Source organism: Phyllostomus discolor, chromosome 3, assembly GCF_004126475.2.
Source record: "Phyllostomus discolor isolate MPI-MPIP mPhyDis1 chromosome 3, mPhyDis1.pri.v3, whole genome shotgun sequence".
Lineage (NCBI taxonomy): Eukaryota > Metazoa > Chordata > Mammalia > Chiroptera > Phyllostomidae > Phyllostomus > Phyllostomus discolor.
Window position 1 is genome coordinate 1,246,557 of NC_040905.2, and position 20,760 is coordinate 1,267,316.

Here is a 20,760-nt window from a genome sequence, read left to right on the forward strand (position 1 = left end):
CGCCGCCGCCGGGACCCCGCTTGGGGCTGCGCCCCGCCCCCCGCCCGCTTCTCCGCGCCCGCCCGCCCGCCCGCACCCGCCCGGCCCGCCGCGCCCGCCGCGCCCGCCGCTGCCCCCGGCGTGGGGTGCCCTCAGCCCTGCGGCTTCGGCAGCGACCGGAGCCGCGGGCTGCAGCCCCGGGGCGGGGGTCCCGCAGACAGGCGCCACCGCCCGCTTTATCTCCCTGCTGGGAAGCAGTTTAATTTTCCGACTGTAAAAGGCCAGAACGCTCCTAATTAGAAGGTGTTACCAGGTTGTAAATTGTCAGGTTGCGAGGGGGTGAGGGTGCCAGGTTTCTGCCTCTGGGTCTGCAGAAGCTTGCTTTTGCTTTTTGGGGGGGTGGGGGGGCACCCCCGAACTGCCGCTGCTCCTCCGCGCGCCCCTCGCCTGCGCCGCTCGGCTCGGCTCGGCTGTGACAGCGCTTGTGCGGCGTCGCCCTGACGCGAGCGCTCAGCCCAGCTCGCCCGCGGCTCCTTCGCCTGGACGAGACGGAGCTGCAGGCGTCCGAACCAGCGATGGGCGTTGGAGGGAGGCACTTTCACCTTTTAAATTGCGCAGTGTTGTTCAGGCAGGGCGTTGTGAACTCTGTACACGCGTGGGAACCGCGATAAGACCCGCCGGAGGGCTGGGTAGCCCTGCCTCCGTGTGGGTATCGGCGCCACGGCCCCGGCAGCGTCTCAGGCCGCAGCCCCGTGACTCGGGAGCAGTCCAGTGCGGGACTGCGTGGGGGCTTCGGGCCTGCGGGGGCTCCGGGTCTGCGGGGGCTCCGGGCCTGCGGGGGCTCGGGGTCTGCGGGGGCTCCGTGGTGGTAGGGAACCCCGGGGTCAGCACAGTCTCGGGCTCCTGCCCCACCCCGGCCCCCTCCGTGCTCCAAGTCTTGTGCTTTTGGTAACCGGGTGTTTGTGGACGGAGATTCCCTTTTGGTTATTTGTGAAACATTTTTATTGTTTACCGAGACACTTCCTGTATTGTCCCGCAGCGAAGGCTAGGAATTCAGGTCAGGGAAGGGAAACGCAATTTTGGAGCACCGTTTTTATAGAAACACAGGTCACAAGTGATCGTTTCAGATGTCAGGACCTATTAATAATGCCATTGAAACATATTCAAATTTCCTTATTTTCCACAGGAAGCTTACCTTTGCATTTTGGCGTGTGCTCAGTGTTGCCACGCTTTGCTCACGTTTTCCCCAAGGAAGACCAAGGAAGAGGGCCGTGCTGGGTCAGAGGTGATTTGGTTATCACCCTGTCGTGGCCATACACTGCCTGTTCGGCCAGAATTTCCCCTTTTCCTGCCCTGTGGGGGTTCGTCACTTACAAAGCAAACAGCATGTTTCTCTGAGCCCAGCACTGTCCTGCCTGACCAATGAGACTTCATCACACTCGGAGCTGAAGATAATGTGATGACACAGGCCACGGTAGATGGACCGCGTGTTTGCCTTTTAAGTGTACGTGGGGCGCAGTGCGGGGTCAGGGGTCACAGCTTCCTCTAGTCTGGGTTGTCACCCGGGCGCCAGTGTCATTGGCCTTCAGAGGGGACCTGAGAGGCACAGGGTTTCTATCAAGACGACGACATTGTGCTTCGGGTTTTAAATGTCCTGGATGGTTGTGGAAAGAGCTTGTTTTGGGGACTTACCAATTGAGGATGTTTTCGCAAAAGAAAGGTGACCTATTCGAAACACGTTTCATCCGCTTTTCTGTTATTGGAGTTTTTTAGTTTTTAAAGTAACTCAGTGTATTGTCACGATGAGACCCAAATTCCCCTTTTCTAACTGTGAACTGAATCACTGGCCTACTTCAGTTGGGTAATAAGATGCCCGCACAGTTAAGAGCATCGGCTCTGTTACAGACAGCAGTTGCGTGGGGGGGCGGGGGCGGGCGGGGCACAGTGGTGCAACAGAGGCAAAATCTTTCATGCTGTGTTTTGGAAGACGGTGTATTTTCTTTATAGCAAACTCACCTTTCTAGTGGAGTCCAAGTCACTTTAAATTTATTTTTATTCGCCTTCCTGGCAGCCCAAAGTCACGGGAGCAGAAAGAGGGCTACCAAGCTGGCATTAACTTTCCCTGCGGAGAGCGACAGGTGAGAGCCGACTGCTCCAACAGAAAGATGATTAAGCAGTCCGCAGGCACAGGGTTATGTGAGAGTGACTCATAATTATAATGTAAACATGTTCCAGGTCCTGATAATAGCCACCCAGCATCAAACAGTGTATCCATTTTAACAGGACAGTGCTGCGTGGTGAGTCACGTGGCTGCTTTATAGTTTTATGGAGGGTGGTGTCTGCCCAAGCGGCCGCGGGGCGGACCGGCGCTCGCACCCGCACGCCAACACTGTCGCCCCTGTGACCGTGAACTGCTCCCTGCGATGCCCCCGGACTCTCAGTGCCTTCGGTGGGGCTGGTAGATTGTTGGAAAAAGAGCGAGACCCTCCGGAGAGGGCGCGTGTTAGGTTTCCTTCCGGAGCGGAGCACCGTCCTGCCGCCTTCCTCTGGCTCCTTGAGGACGAGTTCTGTCGAAAAGGACGTGGCGGTCGGAGCGTAGGAGGAAGCCGCCCTGCGGAGAGCCAGGGCGGGGCCAGGCCCGGGATGAAGCTTGTCGCTGTTCGGCCACCGAGGGTCACTTGGGTTTTATCCACCGTGGCTTCAGGCTGCCTGCCAGGGGACCCCGAGTCCACCGGCGGGCTCAGGGCACGCTGACTGCAGGCTGCCCCCGGGCCGGGTCCCGGAGGTGGTGGGGACACGAAGGTGGGTGGGGAAGCCCCGCCCTGAATCAGCTCAGGGTCCAGGGAGGGAGACGCCGGCGAGAGGCTAGGGTCCATCGCGATAAGGAGGCCAGTGGAGGAGGTCTGGACCGGGTGCCCTTTGAGTGTGGAGAAGGGAGTGGTCTCGGGGACGGTGCCCTGCAGATAAGCGGGCGTCTGTTTACTCTTACTCTTAGAGATGCAGCAATGACCTCAGTGGCCTGGAGTTCCTTTCAGAGTCTTCCCGTCCCTGTCCCAGGCTGATACAGGGCGGCAGGAGCTCAGGTGAGCGAGCACCTGTGCCTGTGACGTCGCTGGGGGCCGTCCCGTGCTGTCCAGATTTGGGTGGGACTGCAAACCGCTGGCAGGCCTGTGTTTTGCGGGGTGGCAGGCACCCAGAATGCCCTCCCGTGCCCTCCAGATCGTTGCCCTGCCCTGCCCTGCCCTGCGCTCAGGGAAGTGACTTCCATGGGCTGTGGCAGCTGAGCTCCTGCTCTCAGGTGCCTGGTTGGCCGTGGCCGACGGGACGTGAGCGGGAGGCCTGGCCGAGCCGTGCCCCGCAGCTGGTGTGGGTCGCCGGAGCTGTTCAGCGTTTTGTGAGCGGGTCACTCCTTCTGTTCCATGGCCTCCGCCTGCCAGCTCCAGGTACAGGGCTTCCTGGGTTCTGGTAACCCCCTCGCGGCCCCGGAGGCCTGGAGGGGGCGGTGCTTCCTGGTCCCGCCGCCTGCCGGGGCCTGTTCCACCTCCCTGGCGGTCCCCCTGACGCCCTGCCTCCGCCTGGGAGGACGGCTCCTCTGCTGAGTCCCCTTGAATGCCCGATGGGAGGGGCTGCTTTTCCGCCTGGACTCCACGGACCATCCTCACGTGCGTCCAGCACAGATCAGATCAGAGGTGGCTTCCCTTCCTGCGCTCGCCGCCGGCCGCCGCTGCCCGTGACGGCCGGTGCAGACGGGGACTCGCGGCCTTGGTGTGGGCTTGCCGGGCAGGGAGGGGTCCTGGTGTCCCGGCGTGCTCCGGGCGCGGTGTCGCCGCTCTGGCAGGTCGAAGCCAGCCGTTAGAGCAGGAAACCTTGGCGGCGAGTACGAGCAAGGTGGTTGTGGGATCCTGTCCCTTGCGCTTCCCTGGCGGTTATCACCGGGACGCTGACACCGCTCTGCCCCTGCGGTGTTGTCGCCCCTGAGGAGCGGCCTCCTTCCTGACCCTCCATCACCTCCTCCTCCGGGGGGGGACACCCAGTGTGTAGTGAGAGGGTCACGTGCTCACTGCCCTCGAGCGTTTGTGCCCTTCCTTGTCTCCTGACACTTACCGATTCCAGCACTCATCATCCTTGAGGACGTGTTTATTTCGTACTCAGTACGTCTGTGCGTTGGTGAGGTGCTGAGGATAACAGTAAGTAAGTGCAGACGGTCCCCCGTTTAGGACAGTTTGATTTGTTCTATTTATTTTTTAAGATTTTATTGATTTATTTTCAGCGAGAGGGGAAGGGAGGGAGAGAAACATCGATCAGTTGCCTCGGGCCACCTGGGGACCTGGCCCGAAACCCAGGCCTGTACCCTGACTGGGAATCGAACTGGCGACTCTTTGGTTCTCAGGTCAGTGCTCCTACCAGTGAGCCACCCCAGCCAGGGCTTTTTTTCTTTTTGGACCTGGCAGTGGCGTGAAGGTGATACACATTCAGTGGAAACCACACACGGAATGTTGACTTTTGATCCTTTCCCGGCCTCCGGTGTTGTGGGAGGCCGCATGGCACTCTGGTGATGCTGGGCACAGCAGCCTGGTGGCCGGCCTCGGGGGGCGAGAGCAGGTGGGCTGCGGTGTTCCTGCCTCGGGTGGACTTCAAGGTGCTGGTCCAGCTCTGGGCGGGTACGAGCGTTCCGAGCACAATCAGGGAGGGCCCGGCTGAGCCGGGACGTGCGGGGGGGGTGAGGTGGAGCGCATGTACTGCGGCTCGTGTGGGCGTGTGGGAGCCGAACCCCACTGGGAGTCCGGGGGTGTCTCTAAGGAGAGAAGCGAGGAGGGCCCCATGCCCGTCCCCACCCAGACCCCTTCGCTTCTGAGCAAGGCCGGCTGGGCTGTTTCCCTCTCCTCCCAGCCGCAGAGCAGGGGAGGAGTCTCCCGGAGGGAGCCGACATTTGTCAGACCTGGCACGTCCTTGGGTCAGGCTGCAGCCCTGCTGCAAGCCCGGGCGTTCTCTGCCTGCGAGGGGCCGGCCTGGAGCGGAAGCAGAGGCCCGAGGAAGCTGCTGCTCCCCTGCTGTTGCCGCCGCACGGCCGGGTTTCGACTCGGTTTACCTCGCTTGGGAAAGAGGTGGCAGTGTTTGGGGGCGTTCCCCCCACGGCTGTCAGGAGCTGTAAATCCCTCGTGCTGTCTCTGAACTGCCGCCTTCGGAAACGCCTGTGCACGTGACGGCTCTGGACCGATCTCTCTCCTGCTTAGTCATCCTGGTGAGCGAGCTGCACCGGGGTTCCCTGCGTGCGGCTGCTCTGGGGCCATCCTGGTTCTCTGGGGCCGGGAATCGGGGTCAGGCTGTCGCCGTGCACCCTGTTGGAAAAGACCGGAGTTAGCAGAAAGTCGCTGAGCTCCAGGTTTCCAGGGGATCAGTTAACGCCGAGTTTGGGTTCTGTGGGAGGGATTTGGAATGGTGATTGCCTGCTCCCTCCTCGTGTAGGTGGCATGGTGCAGCCCCGGGGGGATGGAAATGCACGGTGCTGGGGATGCGCCGGTCCGGGCTCCGCGGGCCTTGTCCCTGTTCTGTTCAGAAGCAGCCTGCGTCTCGTGGATGAGTCGGAGGGGTGCCGACTCCCGGCCTCCTGCCCCGTTGCTGTCCCTCTTCGCCTTACGTTCATTTCCACAACTCCCCCTGCACCCCTGCCTTCCTCCTGCTCCCACCTTCCTCTCACCCTTCTCTCTGCCCAGGGTCAGGGCCCAGAAGACCAAGAGTCGTTTTTGCGTAACCGAGACTGGCCTGGCACTGGGAGTGGCTTGTTCTCTCTGAACACACGCTTTTCCTTAAAACGTCAGTGAGGCCTCGGAGCCTAGTGATGGACTCGGGACTCCCTTCCCAGCCCCTGCATTCACCCACTGTGGGACGGCGGTCCGCTTCCTCCCCGTGCCTCAGTTTCCTCGGTTGTGTTGTGGTGTAGATACCGACCCTGCGTGGTGGTTGCGTGGCGCGAGTGAGTCCACGTGGGAAGGGCTCAGAGCAGCGTGTTGCACTCACGCGTGATGCATGTTTGTCAAATACAATTAGTTCTCTAGCACCCTGCCGGCTGTAACTTCGGGGTTGTTTCAGTAGAAGTAGCGTCAGCCGGCTTTGTGCCGGGAACAGACACACTCCCACACCCGGGAGCATTTCCCGGGAGCGCCCACACAAGCTTTGAGGCTGGCAGAGCCTCTTGCTGTGACGGTGTTTGTCTGCCCCGTGTAGGGCTGCACGTGGGCGCGACCTCTGGGTCGTGGTGACCCTGTGCAGGGGGCGATCGGTGTGGGCGGGTCCACGTGCTCCATCGCCGACTCAGTCCCCGCTGCCCAGGCTCTGGAGATGGTCGCGCCCCGTGTGCAAAACAGGCTTCACATTCCTAAGAGTTTGGAGGGACCTTAGTTGTACGTCCTCATTTGTGTAAATTCTATTAATTTGACTTTTCTCTGCAATTAAGCAGCCAGCAGAGGAAAACCACCTACTGTGTAACTGTAACCCCTCTCTTACCACCCCTCCCCCCACCCCCCTTGTTTCTCCGGTCAGGTGCTTGCTTGGATGTGCGTTGTTCCGTGTTTTGATGTGTGCGCACAGCGCCCCGCTTTTAAAATGCTGATTTTGCTTCATCTTTCACTTCCTTCCTTACGGAACCCCCGCTCCGTGCTTACTGCAGTGCTGGGAGCTGTCAGTGCCCCTGGGAAAGGTGACAGGGTCTCTGTGCTGACCTGCGGGACAGCTGCAGGCGTCTGCAGATGCTGTGAAAGAACGAAGGACGGCTAGGAGAGAGAGTGAGGCGTCGTGGGGCGGCACCTCAGGAGGGCTTCTCGGAGGAGGGGGCGTTTGAACTGAGACTTCAGGATGAAGCTGGAGAGGATGGGTCCAGGCACGGGGCGGGGGCCCCCGGGCGCCCCGTCACGGAAGAGAGGCCAGTGCGGCTGGAGTGCGGTGTGCACCCAGGGTCTTCTCCACAGTCAGTTCTGTACCTTGCTTTCAGGGTCAGTGCGGGTGGCGGTGACTGGCGGTTCTGTGCTCCCTGGACGGCGCCGGGCAGCAGGGTGGGTTCCGTGGGTGGCAGAGCGGTTGGGAAGCCCTGCCGATGGGAACCAGGTGAGCGGTGGTGTGGTCAGGAGCCGGGAACTGCGTTTCTGAGGGCCGTGACTTTGGAAGCCAGAGGGGCTGGGATTCGGGAAAGACGGCAGTGAGTGGAGAGGGTGCGGAGGGAGAGCGCGGGGAGTTAATTGGCTGTGCAAGCAGTGATTATGTCAGGCGGCCTGAAGGTTCTCGACCCTTCCCCTTCTGTAGGAAGGGGCTGCGGAGTCGGTCTCGGCTCACTGTGTTCGAGCGTGTGTCTGCTTTCTCCGGGAGGCGCCTGGATTTCTGTCGCTCACACTCCCAATAACTCCTGAGCGGTTGCCAGGAGGGAGATCAGGCAGGGAGATGAGAACTCATTCGTCCTGTTCAGTGACATGCCCACGGACCTCGTCTTCCAACAGCATGGCTGCTGCAGGCGTCCCCGCACCGGGAGGCGAGACCTTTGTCCTCGTACCGACGGGAGGGAGTCACGTGAGCAACGCAGCCACCTTCCGAGGCTCCTTCCAGCAGATGCAGGGAGCGCCTCGAGGGGCCACGCTCAGCTGTCACTGCTTGGAAATGTTTCCAGGGTGTGGCGCCCGGGAAAATGACATATAGGAAGTGTGTAGCGGATGAGCTCTTGAGATAATTGGCAGCTTGCTTGGCCAGGTTCTGCCGGCCTTTTGGCTCCCTGACGTCAGCAGGGAGGGAGGCGGGCGGGTGCTCTGCCGGCCGAGCAGAGGGGAGCACCGCCACTCCCCAAATGCCTGCAGGAGCCTCCCGCAGCCGGCAGCCGACTCTGCAGGCACCAGCCGCCTTCGGTGCCCTCACCCTGGGCGTGCAGAAGGGGCGGGGAAGTGCAGCAGAACCCCTGGACCGCAGGTGGCTTCTCGCTTGCTGCCGAAGACAGATTCATGAGAAGCGAGGCCTGTGCGGCTCGTTGCGGGCCTGGCATGTCAGGGCGCGGAGGTCACGGAGAGCCGGGGAGGTGGGCGGGCGTGTCTGTGAAGTGGACCTGCATTTCAAGGTGGCCTCTGCGGAGAGCAGTGCGTTCCCGCGGCAGCAGGGAGGACGACGCCCTGGCCGGTGCAGAGTTCCGAAGACAACCCCCAGGGCCCACGGAGCCCATGGGTGTTACCGAGGAGGAGGGACTGGGGGCGGCACACGGAGGCGCCCGCGTCTTTGCCGCAGGGACCGTCGGCAGTGAGCCCGAGCCCGCCGCCCTCCCGGGGCGTGAGCTCTGGCTCCACCGGTCACTCCTCGTGGGGTGGCGGGCGTCCTCGTTAGGGAGGACGCAGAGGACAGCCCTGGGACCCCCGGCACCCTCGGGACCCCCGGCACCCTCGGGACCCCCGGGGAGGCGGCGTGCGAGGGTTAGGGCTAGGGCTGGTCATCATCGTTCTCGTCCGGTTCGGTGAGCCGCCCGGCGCCACGGCCCCGCCCGCAGTGTAACCCCGACCGTCGCTCGCCGGCGGTTTCCTTTGGAACACGGTTTCGTGTGGTTCTAGCTTCCGTTCAAACGGCGCTCGGAATCGGAACCGGAACCGGAACCCGGCGGGTGTTGCCGTTTCTCGTGCCCAGCGCCCTGTAAGAAATGCCTGGACGGCTTCCCGCCTGTTCCCCTCCTCCGGAAGCGGACGCCTCGGCCCCACCTGCCCATGGGTTCCACGTGCAGGTGGCGGAGGTCCCGCGGCGCCTGGGAAGGGAGCGCCGGGGGTGGGCGGGGACAGGGGCGGGCGGGGCGTGCGGGGTGGGCGGGGACAGAGGTGGGCGGGGACGGAGGAGCACGCACAGATGTGGGCGGGGCGTGCGGGGTGGGCGGGGACGGAGATGGGCGGGGACGGAGGAGCACGCACAGATGTGGGCGGGGCCGGCGGGGCGGGGCGGGGCGGGGCCGGGTGGCTCTCAGCTCCCGCCTCTTGGCTCCCAGCGGAGCAGGTTCTGCTGCTGGGGCGGAGGCCGGCGCAGCGCTGACTCGCAGCGCAGGTCCGGGGAGCGGAACGTGACCGGTCCGCGTCGGAACTTCTTTCCTCTCACGAGAGCGCGTCTTGTCTCCTCCCCGTGGATTCGGGAAGCGCGGACGGATCACGCCTGTCTGCGCAGCCCTGATTCCAGGCCGCAGTCTGCATGGGCGCTGTTTTGTTGAGTGTATGCCGAAGTGTCCTTACAACACATGTTTTACTTATTTGTTTGTTTTTAGAGAGGGGGAGGGAGGGAGGGACGGAGGGAGGGGGAGAGAGAGACAGAGAGAGAAACAGAGAGAAACATCCGCCGGTGGCCTCCTGCACGCCCCCAACCGGGGACCTGGCCAGCAGCCCACGCATGTGCCCTGACCAGGAATCGAACTGGCGACGTTTTCGTGTGCCAGACAACACCCAGCCCACTGAGCCACACCAGGCAGGGCTAAAATATATACTTTCATAATATTTTTCCTTAAAAAATTTTTTAGAAAACACAGTGTTTCGGTGACATCCCAGTTTGATTTGGGAAACACACCTGGCCTGGTCATGCGGTGTGGCCGGGCAGCTGACGTTCGTAGCGTTTCACTCGTTTTCGAGCAGCGCGGGTACGAGAAAGGAGTTTCAATCAAGTGTTGCAGCCAGATGCGGGCTCTCAGATGCGGCCTCTGTCTGGCCTGGGGGCCCCGCTGGGGACAGGCTTCCACTGTGATGCCGTCAGACCTCGCCGGGCGGGCCGTGGGTAATCCTCACTCTGTGTGTAGCTCACGGCGGGTGTCTGCACTGACACCAGCTTCCTTCCCGGGGCGGGAGTGAGGCGCTGAGCGCGGTCGGAATGCCAACCGGCTCTGATGGCGGACCAGTGAGTCACCTTTTACGAAGGTCATTTGTGTGCATGGATTTCCCCCTTGTTTGGGACGTGACGTCGTGAAGGATTTTTCGGTGAGTGGAAATGTGCTTGCGGAAGCCTGTGCAAAGGGCCGGATGGGGGAGCTGGTGGTGAAAGAGCTGGGGAGCCAGGTCCTGGTCCCGCCTCTGCTGCTCCCTGTGGTCCCATGGGCAGGGGCACGCTGGGGGGGGGGGGGGGGTTTTTGTCACACGCAGACGGCAGCGAGAAGACCCTGTGCCTTGCTGGTGTCACAGGGTCCGAGGGGCAGCAGACCTTGCCCGGGAAGGAGGGTCAGCCGCCGTGCGGTGTGCCAGAGGCACCCTGAGCAACTGCAGGGCACCGGCGGGGGGCCGGGACTGAGTCCAGCCTGGCCCGGAGTGCGTGGAGTGTTGTCAGCAGGGAGCAGGGGAGAGCTCCAGGCCCCGACTGGCTGGCACACGCAGGGAGCAGCGCAATAAAGCAGAGCGGCCCGATACAAAGGGACACGGGGCCCCTGCTCGCGTTTCTTCTTTTGTCGCACAGGTGCACGGCTGGGGTCGTCAGCGTGTCCTTCGCGTGTCAGCCCGGCTGTGGGGAAGGGGAAGTGTGCCACCTCGAAGCTGGGGCAGGGTGCGCTTTGGTCGGAGGCAGGGAAGTGTCATGGAGGGAGGAGGCGTCGTGTTCCAGGAGACGGAGACGGTGACACTCTGTATAAAGAGGGTGCCAATGGCACCTTGGGGTGGCCCCCCCCTTAGTTCACGGCGTTGGTTCCTTCGTCCGAAAGGGGCTGGGTCCTCACCTGCAGAGTCTCCGTGGCCCGTGGCCTGGTGTCCCCTACGTGGTGGGTCCTCACGTCTTGTGTGCCAGGCCGTGTCTCAGCTGGTGGGGATGCCCCTGAACAGAGAGGGACCGGGGAGCGCTGTGACGGAGACACCGGGCACTGGGACGCCGTGTGTAAAGGGCTCGGGGGGAGAAGAGCAGGACAGCTTTCAGGGGCTGGCTTCGGCCTCGGGGCAGAGTGGCGGCCCAGCATGGAGAAGAATGGGTTTCCCAGGAGGCCAGTGAGGGGCTGCTGGACCGTGCAAGCGAGAAAGCGGCGTGCCAACGGGCGGTGGTGGGCAGACGGAAAGGACTGGACATTGGGAGGCCTCTCGGAGGTGGAGCTGGCCGGCTTGGGCGCCCTGTGGAGTGTGGGCAGTTGGGGGGATGTGGTCAGGGTTGTTCCCACCGACCGACCGTGCCGGCCTGTGCATTCGGCTGGAGGCCGGTCCGTGCCACCGCGGAGCCGGGAGCCCTGGGGAGGCCCGACCTGAAACAGGAGGGGGGCCGGCGCCGCGTGAGCCGTGTTCCGGGCACCTTTGAGGTCTCCAGGAGGAAGAGTCGGGTTCTGTGTGGACGAAGGGGCCGGGGCTCACGAGGGGCCTGGTTTGGGGGGGCACGGGCACTCCGTGGTGACTGCAGTCGCGATCACTGGGGACCTTCGGGGAGGGGGTTGCAGCAGCGGGAGGAGGCAGGCAGGTGGAGGCCGGAGCTGTGAGGAGGCCCCACCGCACGGACTGGCTGGCGCTGGCGGGACTGAGGAGCACCCGCCCGGGAGGGACCCCCGGGAACCAGGGGGTGTTTCTGGAAAGCCAGTCGAGGGCAGTGACTCAGCGGGGCCGTGGTGACAGTGTCCACCTTCTCCTGAAAGGGCAGCAAGGGTCGGGCCTGGCAGGCGCTCCCTGGGTCTCGTGACACCGAGGCGGCCGGAGGGCCGGGGGGTGGGCGGCTGGAGTGTCGGGGTCACCTTCAAGAGCAGGACTGGGAAGGGGCGTGTAGTGGCTTCGGGGGAAGACCCCCAAGTAGAGACTGGGTGGAGAAAGGCACCCCGAGGCCCCTCTGGGAGGGCTCCAGGCTGGGCCTGCAGGGGCACCAGTTCTGAGGATAAGGGGCGGATGTCAGCCGGAGCAGTGACAGCCGGGGGCAGTGTGTGGCTGGCCGCCCACCCTGGGAGGGTGGGAAGGGACGGGCTGGCCCGGGAGGAGGGGCTCCCTTCGAAGTGGGTGGCGTGGGAGGTGCCGAGCTGCTCCCACTGAACGCTCTTTGCTGAGAAGAGCTGGTCACTTGCCGCTGTCCTTCCCCAAGAAGCTGTTGTTACTGAGGACCAAGGGGTCTGGGGTGTGCGGCTGTGGGCCGGCGTCGGGACCCTGCTGGGCCGTGCTGCTGGCCCGCCCTTCCTGCCCGTCCAGCGTGGGCTGTCCGCCCCGCACCTCAGGGAGAACCTGGGGGGCGTCCTCCCGCCTTCAGCTCCCCTCCCGTGTCCAGTGCCTTGAGTGGCTCCTGGCACGTTTCTGGGAAAACAGATAGATACCTGGTTGGCTACTGCGGCCATCATGACCAGTAAAAAAAGGAACTGACCAGACTGTCTTGGCTCGTGTGCCTTTTTAAAAAAAAAAGAGTGTGTGTATTTTAGACAAAGCTTACTAATTTAGATATGCCACTTTGGTGACTTCCTGCTGGAGAAAGAGTTTTTATGTCTTCCTTCCGAGACACACCTTAGCATAAGCTTGTTTTAGTTTCTGGACACTTGCCGTCTGGCATAGTTTCAGACTGGACGTGATGGGTCTGCACAAACACTTCAGAGTTTTAAAATACACCGTGCACTCTCCAGTGAGGTCGTGGCCTGTGAACCTCAAGCAGTTGAGGTCTCAGATTTTCTTATTCGTAGTTTTGACTCTTCAGTTATCTATTTCCCGTGTATGTTTTGAGCCCTGAGGTCACCAACTCCGTACCGGAATGGGGACATCAAGTCAGTCTGACTTCTTTTCTACAAGCTCAGTTGCTACAGCGGTCTCCTCAAAGGTTTTGAAGTCTGCTCCAGCCCCCAGCCCCCAGCCCCAGCCCCAGCCTCCTAGAGGCACCCCCGGACTCACGCTCCCGGTGGATAAGTGTGAGGAGTCGGGATTCCACGCCTCTCTTGGAGTGCAGGCCCTACTGCCCAGTGAGTGGGGGGCCGGAGGGGCCCTCCCGCCCAGCCCTGCTCAGGGAGGCTGTGTTGGTGAGGGGACCTCGGGGGTGGGGGGCTTTCTGGGACAGGAGCCTCGTTGTTGGTGCAGAGAGAGGAGTGACTCCGCTGGTGTTCTTCCGGAACGTGCCGTGCCGTGTTCACATGCCTCAGTCATGCCTGGGCGGGACCTGCGGGATGCAGCTCCTTTAAGGACAAGACGAGTGAGCGCTGCGGAGACGGCCCTGCAGGGGGCGCCCTCCCCCACTCGCGCTGCCCGACCCCCTGCCTGCCCGACCCCCTGCCGTGGGCTGGCCCTGGGGAGCCCGGAAGAGAGAACCGGGTGCGAAACTCGTGCGGTTGGTACTTGGCGAGGCGCCGCTGTGCCGGTTCTGGAGCTCCCGGCTACGGCCGACGGCCGACGGCCGACGGCTTCCCTGCGTCCTTGACTGGAGGAGCGCCTCATGTCTCGTGTCCTAACGGAGCTGGCGTGCGTTTCACGGTCACGACTGTGGGAACACAGGGTGTGTCACCGCTTGCATTCAGCATCATGTCCGGGAGGGCTGATGTGGAACACTGCCATCATTAGTGAGCTCCAGACTAGCTTTTTGAAAAAAGTTATTCGTCGATTTCCAGCTTTTCTAAAATCAATGTAGCCAATGGGCAGACTCGAAGAAGCCCAGAGAACGAAGTGAGTCTCACTGCTGACCTCAGCGTCACCCAGAGGTGACCTCCCCTAACGAGTTGGTCACGGACCTTTCCAGTGCTTTCTTTATGTCTGTGAACTCGCACTTGACACGCACACTTTAAGAAGTTGGCATATTGCTGCAAACACTGTTTGATTTCTAGCACAGGCTTCCACGGATCACTTTCCGTGTCCACGCGGCGCTGTGTCGGTGTCGGGCACGACGCACTTCCCTCCGCCTTTGAACGCACAGGTCGCGTGCGGCGCTGTGGGCCCCCCGTCCCTGCCGGTGCCCCCTCGTTAACAGGAAGGCCCCCCGGGTGGGCACACCGTTCTCGAACTAGCGGTCGGCGGTCCAGCAGTGAGCGTGCGGGTCCCTGCGGGACTCGGGGGTCAGACCACGCACACACGTCTTACTGGCTGGAGAGAGAGTACTGCGGGGTGTGACTCGAGAGCTGTGATGGGGCCGCGTGTGTCCTGGGCCCACGGGGACCCGAGGGACCGCGGCGGTGGTGTCGGCGGCAGGCGGGGAGACCACCGGGAAGAAGCATGTGTTACGTCCTCTTCACGGGCCGGCTGCTGTGTTGGGCACTTTCCTGGGCCCTCCGTGCACGGCCGTTCCGGGGGGCAGTTCTGGGGGTCCTCGGCGCGTGTTCGCTCACACTCGCTTATGGTGGGAGGAGACCGAGCGCAGGCCGGTGAGCGGTTTGCCCGCGTGCACACGGACCGGGACCGGGAGAGTGTCGGCGGTGCGGCCCGTGAGGTGCGGGGGCTGCAGCGCCCAGCTCTGCCCACGGCCGCCTGCCGCTCGGGGGGAGGCCCGGGGTAGCCGCCCGAGGCTGCGAGGGCCGGTGCGAAGTAGCTGGGTGGGTGGGCGTGGGGCGGGTCGCCATGTCGAGTGTGCAGGAGGTGGGGGGGGGCAGAAGCCAGCACTTGTTTGTTTCAAATTTACACATAGTGAAATTCACGCTCTTGGGGCACAAGTCTATGAATTTAGACAACTTAGAATTTAGAGGCACGTAACCACTGCTCAAGATAGGGAAGGAACAGCCCTGGCTGGTGTGGCTCAGTGGATTGAGCGCCGGCCTGAGAACCAAAGGGTCACTGGTTCAATTCCCAGTCAGGGCACATGCCTGGGCCGTGGGCCAGGCCCCCAGTAGGGGGCGTGGGAGAGGCAACCACACCTGGATGTTTCCCTCCCTCTTTCTCTCTCCCCCTCTCTAAAAATAAATAAACACAATCTTTAAAAAAAAAAAAGATAGGGAAGGAACAAAAGTTCCTCCGTGCTGCCGTCTGGTCGCCGTCCGCTCCCCGCGCCCTCCACCTCGGGCGGCCACCGGCCCGGCCTGTCCCTTCCCGGCCTCTGACTCGCACAGACCGAGTCAGCCGTGCGCGGCCCTTCGAGTCCGGCCCTTCCGGAGTCCGGCCGCGCCACTCAGGGCGGTGATTCACCGCTCCTTAGGCGCCACCAGTGTCCTGGGCTGCTGCTGCTGCTGTGGCCTCCCCCTCCCCCCGCCCCCTCCCCCGCTCCAATTTCCTGTCAACAGAATTTGTCCTGCCTGAGAAGTGATTGCAGTGGTAGCTTCAAATACCAAAGAAGCCCAAAATAGACTCCTGATAAGCGCCCGGGAGAGAGCAGAGCAGGGAGCGGACGGCTGCCCCTCCCCACGGCCTGCGGGCAGCCCCCCAGCGCCCCCCCCTCCGCCCTTTGCTGCCCCGTGGACGCACGGTTGGCCGCTGCGGCCTCTGGGAGCCTGAGGAAAGAGGGAGCAGCTGCCGCCACCACGCAGGGGTGGAAGGAATGCTCGTTCCGGCCAGCTGGCTCCCGGAGCCCTCGGGGAGGGAGGCAACAGGTGACCGACTTCTCACTTTTTATTTTCGCTCGTGCAAGGGCGGGGGGGGGGGGGGGGCAGGCTGGCCTGTGCCCCGTGCCGCAATCTCAGGGTTCACGGGGCAAGAACCTGCCCTCACGGCTGTGGCGAACGGTTTTTAAAAGCTCTGTAAGTATAGACGCATTTATTTTAAGCCTCCTAACGAACCATGAGACTCCAAGGTTGAGGATATTATAGCTAATTATTGACAGAAAACCACGAAAAGCGAAAACCTTCCTTGGTAAAGTGTCACTTACGTTCAAACTGCCGTTTTCCCCTTTTGTCCCAACCGAAACACAAAACAAAACCCCAGCAGGATAACTGAGCCCTTTTTATAGTAAAACCACAGCAGCCACGGAGAGGTGGGGACGGCGGGCTGGGCGCCGGAATGCAGGTGTCCCCGGGGGCCCAGGGTGCCCCGGGTGCTGGGCCAGCCGGCCTGGGACGGGCCGTTCCGTGCAGAACGCCCCTCCCCCAGCGGAGGCCTGGTGCCACGCAGAGCACCGAGCCCTCTCTGCACTGGCCCTCTCTCTGCACTGACCCCTCTCTGCACTGACCCTCTCTGCACTGACCCCTCTCTGCACTGACCCCTCTCTGCACTGACCTTGGGGGTCAGCAAGTCAGGCAGGGAGGTAGGCAGGGAGGTGGGCAGCGGCAGTGACGGGACGGCACAGCGGGAGCAGCACGCTGCCGGACAGCGGCATGGGCGTGGCCTCCCTCCCCGGCAGCGAGGTGGGCGGGGGGCGCCCTGCCCGTGCTGGGGTGCAGTGAGGGGGGCTTCCAGGTGATGCTTTTGGACCCAGGTCAACTGCTGGTAACGGGAGGGGGCGGGAACTGCTCTCACTGGCCCAGCCCGCCTGGCCCCAGGCCCCGCCCCGTCTCCCTGGGTCCTGCACCTGCTCACCCTCGGGAAGGACAGCTCTCCCCGGGCCCTTTCTTGCTCAGAGCCTGGGCTGGCTTTTCGTTTCCTAGTGAAACACATCCCAGCCGTTTGTCTGGAATCAAACACAGGCATCCTCCCGTTTGGCTGCCCATTTATGTTTCTCTCAGTCCTCGTTTCCCTCCGTCCTGCTGGGGTTGGAGCATCTTTACACATTTGACTGGCTGGCAACACATGGAGCTCAGCCATCGATCTTGAATGCATCTCCAGTTCCACCCCCCAGGGCAGGTGTTGGACGTCTCTTCTGCTCGCAGGACCCTCAGCGACGGCCCGCGCCCCGTTTCTAGTAGATGATGGGGTTCCCACTGCCTTTAGGAGGATGTTGGAGTCTGGGGCGCACCGCGGACTGCCAGGGCTGACAGCCAGCCTGTGCCCGAGTCCTCCCCACCCACCCACCCACAGCTCCCCGTGTCCCGGTGCCCCGGTCCCTCCCGTGGGCCCCCGGGGTCCCGCAGCCAGGAGGCTGGAGCGGCACCCAGCGCCCGCAGGGCGAGCCGGCATCGCTCGGCATGCTGGGGCAGCGCTGGTTGGTAAGTGTTTCTGATCTCGCCCTTGTTATGTGTCTGGCTCTCGTCATTAAGTCACCTGTGCTCCGTGAGTCACCCTCCCGTCTTCAGAGTGGGGCGACAACACCTGTTTTTCAGGGCGACTCTCTGTTCGTTACGCGCTTGTCGGGGACCTGCCTGTCCGTGCCTCCTCGGGGCTGGTGTCCGAGCGCCGTGCGGACGCGAGGACCGTCCGAGCGGCCTGTTTGGTGCCACGCTCACGGTTTCTGGCGGGGGGGCGGGGCCGATGCTGATAACCCATGCCAGCTGACCCTCTCTGCGTGGCCCTGGTGGCCTGCTGTGCTGGCCTCTCCTCCCACCCCCTGGGACCTGGCTCCTCCCTTCACCCTCCTCCCCGGGCCCGCTGGCGGAGCAGACCTCGGACGACCACAGAGCCGTGGTCTCCTTCTCCTGCCCCCTCTGTCCTGCCAGGCGCCGGCCGGCTTCTCCCCGCCATCGCTCTTTGTCGGGAGAGGGGTTCAGCTCGTCCCCTCCCCTCCTCCTGGTGCACCCTGTCTGCCTTCCAGGGCTGCCCTCGGCCGCTGCAGGCACTGTGGTCCTCGCCTCAGGGCCCCGGGGACCTGCTCGCCGGGGTTTTCCACGCGGCTTCTCTCCGACCTGGTGGTTAAGGCCCCGTGACCTCCGTGGGCCCGTGGCGGCCTCATCGGCCCAGGTTCCAAACTTGCTTTTTCAGCCTGAGGGCTTTGGGCCGGTCTCTCCACCTCCGGGGTGATGCAATCATGCTCACCTTTGTGAGGTTCTGGAAGGACTGAAAAGTTGCCACACCCAGCGCACGGCCAGGGCGGATGGTGGTGAGAGGGCAGAGAGAGGCACCCGCTGTCACCAGTGTTCTGGAGCGGCGCCCCGTCCCCCCGGGCGGTCCCTGCGCACTCTCGCTCCCCGCCCCCTTGCCCGCGCACGCACGCCCTCCTGGCTGGCTGTGTCGGCTTTCTCTCTCTCGAAGTTCGTAGCTGATGTCACTGTCTCTGAGCGACAGTCATAAAACCCCACGGCGTCGCCTCTCCCCTTTATGATGGGCGTTCCGGGGATTCCCCTGCAGTCCGATTCCCCAGCGCCAGGAGGCGTGTCCAGCCCTGCGCCCGGCGTGGCCGTGCGTCAGGTGACCGGGGACACTGACCAGGGGGCAGGCTCGCCCGTCTCAGGCTGGCTGGTGCACGTCGAATGCCTTCCTTGGGGCCATGTAGTGGTCCTTCCCAGAGGGGGAGGACACCCTTCCTGTCCAGGAACCGCGCCCGACTCCTGTCCACTGGCACGAGGGTGTTTCATGTGCCTCTGGGCAGAATTCGCAACACCTGCTTCTAAAGAAAGCAAGAAAAATATCACCTCTTCCCCAAAATGTATTTTGTCCCAACCGAATTAGATGCCAAATAAAGAACGTTCCTTAAGTTTGGAATGAAAAGAACTTTCTAAAAACCGCCCAGGTCACACGAAATAGTGAAGAGCCAAAAAAAAAAAGTTCTATTTGCTTTTAACCTTGGACGGCTAAAAGGGGAAAATGAAAGGGTTCGTGGGGGCAGGTTTCACAAAGGCGGCTACGGAGCTGTTAGGCCCGAATGCACGCGCGGAAGGAGGCACAGCGCGGTCACAGCCACACGCGCTGGGTCTTCTCGGGAGCGGGGTGCTTCTCCCGTGCATGCAGGCTTGTCCGCTGCCTTTCCGGTGAGACATCGCTCCCAGAGGCAGTTCCCTCACCGGGCGTCTTCCTTGTGTCGAGTGTCGCTGAGGTTTCCCGAGTCCGTCCCTCCCCCCGTTTGCAGCCAGGTGTGGTCTGACGGGAGGGAGGTACAGGGGGGCACCAGAAGGGGGCGCCAGCAGAAGGGGGTCTGTCGCCGGCCTGCACGCACCCCCCCCCCCCCCCCCGCTGCAGCGTGTGGAGTCATGCACGGCGGGGGCCTCCGGGAGGGCCCCCTTCTTCTCGTCTGTGGGTGAGGGACGGAGACTGGGGGGTATGGGGGGGCCCCTTCTGGGGAGAGGCCGAGGGGGCGTGTGGGGTGAGGGGAAGGAGCTGTGGGCTCCTGGGCGAGTTACCTTGTGTCTCTGAGCCTCTGAGAAAGTCAGCCCGGACACATGGTTACTGCCCTTAACAGTTTTAATAATTTGCTGTATTCGTGTTTTTCTTTTCTTTTCTTTTCTTTTGCCTTTAGCAAGACTGGTCATTAACCGGTGAAAAGTCATTTGGTTTTTGTTGGTTTGGTTTTTCCTTTGTTTTCTGTGTCATTCATTTCCATGTTCCTTCTACTTTCTTGGACTTTTAACAATAAGTTATTGGGGACTGTAAGGGGACTACGTGATAATGGGAAAATACAGTACAGATGAAATAAAAGATAAGTTATTAGGTGTTTCATTGATTTCTAACGCATACATTTTCTAATTTATTTGAGAGAGAGAGAGAGAGAGAGACTCGATTGGTGATCCCACTTGCTGATGCCTGCACGGGCTCGCTCTCCTGAGTGCCCTGACCAGGGCTCGAACCTGCCGCCTCGGGGTATGGGTGCTACGCTCTAACCAGCCGAGCTCCCTGGCCCTGGCCGCCGCCTGCAGACTGCCCTGGGCATTGCGCGCCGGCCCTTCCCGCTGCCGGGGGAGGGCTGCTGTGTCGGCCCCCTGTCCCCTGGGCTCTCTGTGCCTTCCAGGCCTGGGCAGGGGGCCGGGGGAGGGGGGGCGGGGGCGGGGGGAGCAGCTCCAGAGGTTGCTCTGTCTCTGGGCTCTGCCCACACTTCCTTGCCGGGGGAGCCTCCTCTACCAGGCTGTCCCCCAGTCACCGCCACCGCCGCAGGGTGCTGCTCCCTCTGGGGCCCGTCCACTCCAGGCCAAACCCCCTCGGTGCCCGGCCTGTGGCCCCCGCCGCCCTCTCTTGGGAAACACATTTCAGGGCGGTCTCTCGCCCCCTCCCCTCTCCCAGCCTTTCCCCTCCCCCAGCACCGAGGAGGCCATCTGGGGGGGGAACTGAGGCACCTGGAAGACCAAGGGGAGGGGGGTCTCCAGTGCGCTGTGTCCCCAGAGTGCACGCAGCACGGGGCCCCCCTTTCCCCTGCGTCTCCAGGTCGGGGGCCAGGTCTGCTGACCCCTCTCTGCGGGTGCGCCCCGGAATCGTCCCGCGGCCGTGCGTGGTGGCCGTGCGTGCTGTGTGTGAGCGGGGCGGACCGGTGGTCGCTGGGCTTGTGGGAGGGGAAGGGGGGAGACCCCGCCCCCCCACCCCGTCCAGGTGCACGCGCTGCCCCGGCGCGTCTCGGAAGGGGGGCCTGGTCAGCTGAGGCGCGCCATGCAAGGCTGGGCTTCTTACTGGTGGTTTCTCTCGGGGGGGAGGGGGGGTTCTAGTGAGGAGAGAAACATTCTGAAGTCACTGGGGTCCCAGGTGGTTTCTGTGTCCTGCACACGTTTAAGAAGAGAATGTGCCCGAGTCGGAGAGGGCTCCTCTGGGGAGGGGTCACCTTCCGCGCAGAACCCCCTCCTGCTCCCCCCGAGCGTGGCGTTGAAGGCCCCTCCGTAGCAGACAGGGGCCGTCCTCTGCTTTCCAGAGTGGAGCACGAGGCGCATGCTCAGTCTGGGGGCGGTGTGCCTGTGTCTGTGCATGTCCGTCCATCCGTCCATCCGTGGCCGTCTGTCTGCCGGGGCTGCCACCACACCCTGCCACTGCTCTCAGCGGGCGGCGGGGGCTGTTGCTGTGTTCACGCAGCGGCGGCTGCGCCCCAGCCCGCAGGCCGGCACCTCCTCCGTCCTCCCTCCCTGCGGTCTCGGGCCCCGTCTCCCTGCGCGTCCCAGTGCTCCGCTGGAGGCTTTCCCTCCGATGGTCTTGACTCGGGCTTTGCTTTCTCTGAGGGCCAACGGTTTGCATCTCTCTCTCT

The 20,760-nt window shown here is 62.9% G+C and overlaps 1 protein-coding gene across 3 annotated transcripts in view; it reads left to right on the top strand.

Annotated features, from left to right (window-relative positions):
* The window catches only part of PLPP1 (phospholipid phosphatase 1), a 39,295-nt gene that overhangs the window by 416 nt on the left and 18,119 nt on the right, over window positions 1–20,760 (top strand). The window contains exons 1-2 of one of the 3 annotated variants that reach the window (XM_036020154.1): window positions 20,035–20,040; window positions 20,185–20,189. The exons of the other annotated variants lie outside the window; for them this stretch is intronic. The gene's annotated coding sequence lies outside the window, so the exon portion shown is untranslated. Of the gene's footprint in view, window positions 1–20,034; window positions 20,041–20,184; window positions 20,190–20,760 lie in introns of those variants that run through there. 3 annotated transcript variants of the gene reach the window in all.